The following is a 9607-nucleotide window of genomic DNA, read 5'->3' as shown; positions in this document are numbered from 1 at the left end:
TCATCTGCGGTTGTTCCGGTTGTACCGGTGTCCTCTCACATTCCAAAGACGTGCGGGTTTGTAGGTTAATTCGCCTCCGTAAATTGTGTGCAGGGAGTGGATGAGAAAGTGGGATAACATAGAACGGGGATGGGAAAGGTTTAGAGGTATAGGGACCGGGCGTGGGCAGGTTGGACTAGTGTAGATGGGGGCATCTTGGTCAGCATGGGCGAGTTGGACGAAGGGCATGTTTCTAGGCTGTAGGATTCTCTCACTGTGACAACTAGTGTGAATGGGCGATCGATGGTCGGTGTGGTCTCCGTGTGCCCAGGGGTGGTTTTCATCAAAGATAGAACAAAGTGCTGGAGGAACTCAGCGGATCAGGCAGCATCTGCGGAGATAATGATAGGTGATGTTTTGGGTCAGGAGCCTTCTTCAACCTGTCTCATCGTTGTATCGCTCAAGTATGATACGGCATGGTGGCGCTGCAGCAGAGTTGCTGCCTTCAGGCCCTGTCCCACTTTCCAGAGTTACTCACAAACTCTCCCGAGTTTTCCCTTTGATTCGAACTCGGGGAATGTCGGGTAATGTCGGTAGCGAGCTCGTAGGAACCCGATGGAGTCCGTAGATGTTTCGTCGCGGCCCGTAATGCCAGCCGTAGGAACTCGGGGCATCAGGTAAGCCGGAACTTTTTTTCAACATGTTGCAAAATGTCCACGAGTTTAAAAAATAGCCACGAGTACCTACGAAGGGCTATTACCGTAATTCTCTGAGTTCGAATCAAGGGGAAACTCGGGAGAGTTCGTGAGTAACTCGGGAAAATGGGACAGGGGCTTTACAGCGCTTGCAGTGCCGGAGACCCGGGTTCGATCCCGACTACGGGTGCTGTCTGTATGGAGTTTGTACGTTCTCCCCATGACCTCATGGGTTTGCTCCGAGATCTTCGGCTTCCCTCCACACTCTGAAGACGTACAGCTTTGTAGGCTAATTGGCTTGGTGTGTGTGTAAATTGTCCCTAGCGTGTGTAGGATAGTGTTAATGTGCGGGGATCGCTAGTCGCTGCGGATTCAGTGGGCCGAAGGGCCTGTTCCCGCACTGAATCTCTACACTAAATTAAACTCTACTATATGGAAAATGATGATCTCGTGTAATGTCTTGTGGTCAACAACAAATATTGAAGGCCATTCCATCCAGCTTCATTAAGGAGCATCTTAGTTTTACAATGTTTAGTTTTTACAGTGTGGAAACAGGCCCAACTTGCCCACACCAAAGAACATGTCCCATCTACATTAGTCCCACCTGCCTACATTTGGTCCATATCACTCTAAACCTACCCAAACATGTACCTGTCCAAATGTTTCTTAAACGTTGGGATAGTCCCAGCCTCAACTACTTCCTCCGGCAGCTCGTTCCATACACCCACCACCCTTTGTGTTAAAAAGCTACCCCTCAGGTTCTTATTAAATCCTTCCCCCCTCGCCGTAAACTTATGTCCTCTGGTCCTCGATTCACCTACTCTGGGCAAGAGATTCTGTGCGTTTACCCAATCTATTCCTCTCATGATTTTATCACGTATTGAAAGGGATCTTGGTTTCATGTTCTGGGCAGACTGATCAGTATTGGAGTCACGTGCGTTTTACGCCCGGATTCCTGTGAGAAGTTTGAGTGTCTCAATCGCCTTCATTTTCTCAGGCTTTCTCCTGTTGCTTCTTGTCTGTCTGCTGTAAGTAGATATGAGAAAGCTGATGAACTGATCCATGTGCAGGAAGGAACAGTAGATGCTGCTTTACACCGAAGATAGACACAAAATTGCTAGAGTAACTCAGCGGGACCGGGCGGCATCTCTGAAGAAAAAGGACTAGGTGACGTTTTGGGACGAGGCCCTTCTTCAGTCAATGCTGTTGGCTGGCAGCTCAGGCCTCATTGAAACGAGCTGTAAGCCCTGATATGGGGACTAAAGGCCACAGCACATCCATTGGCACAGTCCAAATTCTCCCATCTATCCGCTGTGGGCAAGCCCTCATCTCCAGGGCAGTGGGACTAAAAATCCAATTTTAAATAGGTCTCACTTGAGTCGTTAAATTATTGCCACCTCATTGTAGAAATAAATTTTCAACAATCACATTGCTAGTGATTAAATATCCCTAACGTAGAATGTCTTGTTGACAATCTGTTCAATCTTTTATCTTTACATAAACCCCCTGTTTGGACTCATTGATAGATGGCTGTCAAAGTGGCATGTTGGTGCATGCATTTTGGCATTGCTCTGTGTAAGTGTTTGTGTGAACAAGCAAACAGATCAGAATCAGAGTCACATAAGGTTTATTGTTGATACTGAGTGAAGAATCACTGCCCATTATGTACTTCTTCAGGTTGCCCCGAATGTTTTAATGACTCCATTTAACAAATTGACAGCTAAGTACATAAGGTATGTTAATGCACAAAGGGCTGGAATGCTGGCCGACACGGTGGCGCAGCGGTAGAGTTGCTGTGTTACAGCGCCAGAGACCCAGGGTTCGATCCCGACCACGGGTGCTGTCTGTACGGAGTTTGTACGTTCTCCCCGTGACCGCGTGGGTTTTCTCCGGGAGACCTCGTTTCCTCCCACACTCCAAAGACGTGCAGGTTTGTAGGTTAATTGGCTTTGGTAAAATTGTAAACTCTCCTGAGGGTGTGTAGGATAGTGTTAATTGTGCGGGGATCACTGGTCGGCGCGGACTCGGTGGGCTGAAGCGTCTGTTTCCGCGCTGTATCTCTAAACTGAACTATTCCATGTCCCACTTGCCCAACTGGTCAAGATCCTGCTGTAATCTTCTCGGTCTCAAAACCACTTGCTTTGATGCCTTCTGCAACCATGGCCATTAAACTGATGATTCTTGGAGATAATCTTGAACAACGGCAGAAGTGAAATTAGTTCAAACAACCAATAAGTGGTCAACCCATGTCACATCTTGCCCAATATTCGTTCACATTGTCAGCATTAAAAGTTAATATCCAAGATACTTCTGAAGGCTTTGTAAAGTAAGTTTTAATATCTTAGCAAACAGTATATACTGGAGATCAGTTTCTGGAACATATTGGTAATTAAATTTTCATTATAATCTTTCATTGTTAACAATGAATTATTTGTTAGGCGCTTTATTCTGAAGATTTTTTTGGCCTTCACATAACGGCATGCACTTTGATAAGCATCAACATCCATAAGCCAGGTTATTAGAATAATTTTAATTGTTCGTGTAAAATCAAAATAATTCAAAATAGATTGAAAATAGTTGAGTGATAACCATTGCCAATTACATGTGACAATTCATGGACACTTCTATTAGAATCTCGTTCTTTCACTTCATACAGAACTCATATATAATATATCAAACCATACTGGATAATTTAGGAGATTCCGTGCAGTTTGCATTCCTTGGAGATGTGCCAACAGGGCCATGCCCATCTCGTTATTTCACTGCTGCTTCTACTCCTCTAAAGTTCTTCCTGGGCTTTGATCAACATGCGGAAACCTCTAAACAGAAAGATGGTTTTTAATGCGCTGATCAAAGTTATCCAGCTTAGTTCTGGGCCTTTTGTATCAGATCTACGGTGTTAGTTTCTAGAACTTTGATCAGTGAGTTACAAACCATCTTCCTACAATGCATTCAGAAAGTATTCAGACCCCTTCACTTTTTCACATTTTGCTACGTTACAGCCTTATTTTAAAATGGATTCAATTATTTTATTTTGATCATCTAGCTACACATTATACCCCAGAATGAAAAAGTCAAGACAGGTGTTTAGAAATGTTTGCAAAGTAATTAAAAATAAATAACTGAAATATCACATTTACATAATTATTCAGACCCTTTGCTATGACACTTAAAATTGAGCTTAGGTTCATCCTGTTTCCACTCATTATCCTTGAGATGTTTCTACAACTTGATTGGAGTCTACCAGTGGTAAATTAAATTGATTGGACATGATTTGGAAAGGCACACACCTGTCTATATAAGGTCCCACAGTTGACAGTGCATGTCAGAGCAAAAACCAAGCCATGAAGACAAAGGAATTGTCCGTAGACCTCCGAGACAGGATTGTGTCGAGACCCAGATCTATGGAAGGGTATAAAACAATTTCTGCAGCATTGCAGGTCCCGAAGAGCACAGTGGTCTCCGTCATTCTTAAATGGAAGAACTTTGGAACCACCAGGACTCTTCATAGAGCTGGCCGCCCGGCCAAACTGAGCAATCGGGATAGAAGTGCCTTGGTCAGGGAGGTGACCAAGAACCCGATGGTCACTCTGACAGAGCTCCAGAGTTCCTCTGTGGAGTTGGGAGGACCTTCCAGAAGGACAACTTTATCTGCAGCACTCCACCAATCAGGCCTTATGGTAGAGTGGCCAGACGGAAGCCACTCCTCAGTAAAAGGCACGTGACAGCCCGTTTGGAGTTTGTCAAAAGGCACCTAAAGGACTCTCAGACCATGAGAAACAAGATTCTCTGGTCTGATGAAACCAAGATTGAACTCTTTGGCCTGATTGAACAGGGAAAGTGCTTAAAAATGCTTAAAGTCCTCTTCATGTGTTATAATAATAATTTGTCATAAGGAATGTTGAAACTGAGCCTGTGTAAATGATGCTCACTGCAGTCAGCTTTAGTCTGATTCTGTTGTCTGGTGTCAAAGGACAAGTAGCAATGTTACAAGATTTTGAGATTTTAAAAATCAAGTCTTTAATTTATCCCATCAGATAAAGCATAAAAATAAGTTTAATTTGACACCTAATTCACTTTCATATCTTCAGTATTATAAAAGTTATGGCCATTTTCATACTCGGAAATTGGCATCTTGTTCCCTATTGCTTTTTCATTGACTTAACACAAAAGCTGTGATCGAGAACATTTAAAAGCCGATAACTTTCTTAAAATTTAAGAGAACTGAAGGAAATGTCAGTTATTATAGATTGTAGCATTCTGAAACAAATATGAAACAATCTTACTTAGATGACTTGAAATTAAAGCATATAATTAGTTAGTTACTTAATTGTAGCTAATTACAAAATTCAATTACTAGATCTAAACATCTATCCATTTCTTAAGAATAGATTAACATTTTTAAATAGCCTAAGTGTCCAAATAACATTCACACAAGAATTCAGAATATAACATGATTTTTAAATCTCATTGTCATGGGTTTATAGGCCAAATGGAAGGAATTTAATGTTTAATACCTGTAAATTAATGGCCATTTAAATCAGCTTGCGAGTGGGATTTTCTGGAACGGGACCATTTGGAACGTTCAGGCTGTGGTGAATTTAGTCCCCCATATCGGCAGCAAATACACTGCCGGTTCTTCGGGGGGAAAAATCACCGTTTCGCAACTTAAAATGTGAATTAAATACATCTTAAGAAACACTTTTATACATAAAAATAAACTACTTTATTTTACCTGGTCCTCCATAAAATCCGTCCCAGTTGTCGGCATTGACGGCTTCAGAAGCTGATTTTAAAATCATACCAGCGATTAACTTGTCGGGTGAATTTTTTTAAACAACACACAGAACAGCCGTAGGAACGATTCTTTAGCAACATCTTGCACTCCAACAAAATATAATTCAGGTCGGGAAAAAACCCCGTTTTAACCCCGCTCCCCCCTCAAACGCGCCAAAATCACGCACACGGCCAGTGGCAGAATTGCAGCGCCGCTGAAGGTAAGTTTTGTAACATACCTAACAAATGGTGATCGTAAAACAATAAAATAAGGTCGAAAGGGTAACAGGACATTTGCTTATCTGTAATAGTGTGGAATTGGGCTGTGTTTACTCTGCTGTGTCTTTCGGGAGGTACACGGTGTATATTTGTTATAAGACCATTTGGAAGAAGGAACAGTTCTAAAATGCCTTCCGCAATTTAAAAAAAGCATCAGTGGAAAACTCTGTATATTCGTAGATGAATCTTTGTTCATTGAGCAATCTCCCAGTGGTCTCTGCATTTGGTGCTCTTAAATAAAGTCTTGGCCGATCTTTGTGTTGTGTTTTAAAGTTTTCTTTAACACCACCAAACCCCACATGAGAGAAATTATGTAAATTGTAACAAGGGCCAACGTTATTCCAACTCTCAATTTTATTGAATGCACTGTTTTGATTGTAATCGCCTTAATATAATAGGCAACGATTTGGGTTGAGACCCTTCTTCAGTCTGAAGAAGGGTCTCAACCTGAAACGTTGCCTATTTCCTTCGCTCCGTAGATGCTGCCTCACCCGCTGAGTTTCTCCAGCATTTTTGTCTACCTTCGATTTTCCAGCAACTGCAGTTCCTTCTTAAACCTTTAATATAATAAACTATTTCAATGCCCCATGTCAGCGCCATAAAGGAAATGTTCTAAATGTTAAGAATTACTTTGTGCTGAGTCTTTGGCAATGATGTCCATCTTCATCACACACCTTTGGCATTGAATCCATGACAGACTCATTGTGTTTGGACTTGACACCAATGGTGTGAGGCACATGCTTTTTTTTTTATATGGTTAGGCTTTATTTGAACCCATTCATGAGGTGAAGTGTTGAGTGAACGGCGATCAAACCGGGGTCCCTGGCGCTGTAAGGCAGCAACTCTACCGCTGTGCTGCCCGTGAGCAGCCATGATTGATTGTCGGTGTAGGCTCGATGGGCCGAATGGCCTGATTCTGCTCCTCTGCCCTTATGAACACATAGTTTCTTTACCACTCTGTCTACTTGACACAAACACCAACTCACAATTGGATACCGGGTAATTTCAACGCCTTGTGTTGCTAGGCAACGAGGTCATGATCCGAAAAAAATGCTGTGAATTTTATGTTCATATCCCAAAGACTGAGCAGGATAATATTTCACACCACACTCTCTATAAAATGTAAATCCCAAATGCGTTCCTTCATCAATTAGTTTGGCATCGTTTTGCTTGGACCATGTGCAGTAAAAATGTCCTTCAATCTGACTTCAAAATGATCTCTGTATCTGTTAGGCTTTATTCCAGTTGCTGCATTAATCATTTGGCTAATATCACCATTTCCAAATAATTTACCTCGTTTTGTATTAATTTTAGATAGTGGGCTCTGGCCTTTTGGGGGCATGATAACACTGATATGAAGCAGCTTTATTGGAAAGTAGTGTTGTAATTATTGTGAGGCCGTCGTTCCCACGCAGCAGTGAGATATCGCCGTCAAAGGATAGCTTAGCTTTGCAGTTGATAATTAATATTCTAAAGCAGGGGATCATTTATCACAGAAGAACACAGGCATAGAAGTGTTGGAAGCAGGATTCCCATCCCATCCCATGCCAGGGGACTTAAGCTGCTGTTATTCTTCCTCCGCACAGTTCGTAATAACCAACCTGATCTCCCAGCACTTCAACTCCCCCTCCCATTCCGAATCCGACCTTTCTGTCCTGGGCCTCCTCCACGGCCAGAGTGAGTCCCACCGCAAATTGGAGGAGCAGCACCTCATATTCCGCTTGGGCAGTTTACGGTATGAACATTGACTTCTCCAATTTCAGGTAGTCCTCGCTTTCTCCCTCCTTCCCCTCCCCTTCCCAGCTCCCCCACAGCCCACTGGATCCGCCTCTTCCTTTCTTCGTCCCGCCCCCCCCCCCCCCTCCTATACATCAGTCTGAAGAAGGGTCTCAACCCGAAACGTCACCTATTCCTTCGCTCCATAGATGCTGCTTCACCCGCTGAGTTTCTCCAGCATTTCTGCCATTATTCTTAGTGTTTATTAAAGCACGTAATTAGAATGTGGGTTCTGATTATTACGTCTTCCTGCGGTGGTGGTGACCCAGGAAGTCCCTTGTTAATTTTAGTTTTTAGTTTTAGAGATACAGCGCGGACACAGGCCCTTCGGCCCGCCGAGTCGGGGCCGAACAGCGATCCTCGCTCACTAACACTATCCTACACACACTAGGAACAATTTATATTCATACCAAGCCAATTAACCTACAAACCCGTACGTCTTTGGAGTGTGGGAGGAAACCGAAGATCTTGGACAAAACCCACGCAGGTCACGGGGAGAACGGACAAACTCCGTACAGACAGTGCCTGTAGTCGGGAACCATCCCAGGTCTCTGGCGTTGTAAGTCAGCAACTCTACCACTGCGTGCGAAACCATGCCGCCCTTTATTATTCTAGATCCGATCAAGGATAGTCCGAGGGTCACCCAAGAGGTAGATAGTAGTTGAGGTAGATAGTAGTTTAGCACTGATCTCTGGTTGTGGTAGGATGAGTTATGCCCTCTACTCTTTGACATTTTCACCCTCTGTCCTGACTGTCTACGCTATCTGTGCCTCTCAGCATTGTATATGGGGTTGGGAGATTGCAACCTTCACGTGGTCCACCCTGTTTCAACGAATACAATCAACCTGGCGTGCACAATGAAATAACATCAAATAGAACAAGTAGTCCGACAACTTTAGGCTGTGCACGCCATACGCAAGAGGAAGAAGCAGTGTATATGCTGGCCACACCAATGAGTGTGTGGATGGCAGGAGGAAGTATTTGGGTTCTTCATACCATCCCATGGCTTTAGTTCACATTTCTGCAGCCAACCAACAAATCTCTTGAGTTCAGTTTCACGAACTTGGTGTTTGAATTGGTCATCCAGTGTTTATATATCAATGTTGTGTTGCATCAATGTGTGTGGTAGGTTACAGCAAGTACATACAACATGGCACATGGATATGGAGGGACAGCACAGCAACAGGCCCTTCGGCCCACAATGTCCATGCCCAACATGGTGACGTTAAACTGTGCCAAGTTAAGGGTGGCTCAGTGGCTCTGCGGTAGAGTTGCTGCTTTACAGCGTCAGAGACCCGGGTTCGATCCTGACAACAGGTGCTTTCTGTACGGAGATTGTACGTTCTCCCCGTGACCACGTGGGTTTTCTCCAGGTGCTCCAGTTTCCTTCCACACTTGAAAGATGTACAGGTGTGTAGGTTAATTGACTTCTGAAAATTGTAAATTGTCCCTCGTGTGTAGGATAATGCTGGTTACAGTACGATCACAGGTCGGCACGGACTCAGTGGGCCGAAGGGCCTGTTTCCTACGCTGTTTCCCTGCAGTCGAAATTCCAAAATAGAGTCTAAACCAAACTTGATCCATATTCCTCCATTCCCTAAAATAAGAATGTTTAGGAAAGAACTGCAGGTGCTGGTTTAAATCAAAGGTAGACACAAAATGCTGGAGTAACTCAGCAGGACAGGCAGCATCTCTGGAGAGAAGGAATGGGTGACGTTTCGGGTCGAGACCCTTCTTCAGACTGATGAGTAAGGATGTCGTGGTGTTCTTGGCACATATAACAATTACACTCTCTTGACTTGAAATGGGGATGGAAGACCAGCTGCCCAGCTGCCCTGAGGTCATGTAGCTCATTTTGTAAATAAGATTACAGGGTCTGAATGCAAACTAAATTAATTATGCTAAAAATAATGAATTGCCTGCAGACACCAAGTTGAATGGTAGTCTATTAGCTAATCAAATCCAATTATTCTGATGCTAGAGGAAATGTGTAGGAAGAAACTGCAGATGCTGGTTTAACCATATAACCATATAACAATTACAGCACGGAAACAGGCCATCTCGGCCCTTCTAGTCCGTGCCGAACACTTACTCTCACCTAG

This window comes from Amblyraja radiata, chromosome 18 (genome assembly GCF_010909765.2).
Source record: "Amblyraja radiata isolate CabotCenter1 chromosome 18, sAmbRad1.1.pri, whole genome shotgun sequence".
Classification (NCBI taxonomy): domain Eukaryota; kingdom Metazoa; phylum Chordata; class Chondrichthyes; order Rajiformes; family Rajidae; genus Amblyraja; species Amblyraja radiata.
Note: the sequence above shows the minus strand (reverse complement) of the source record.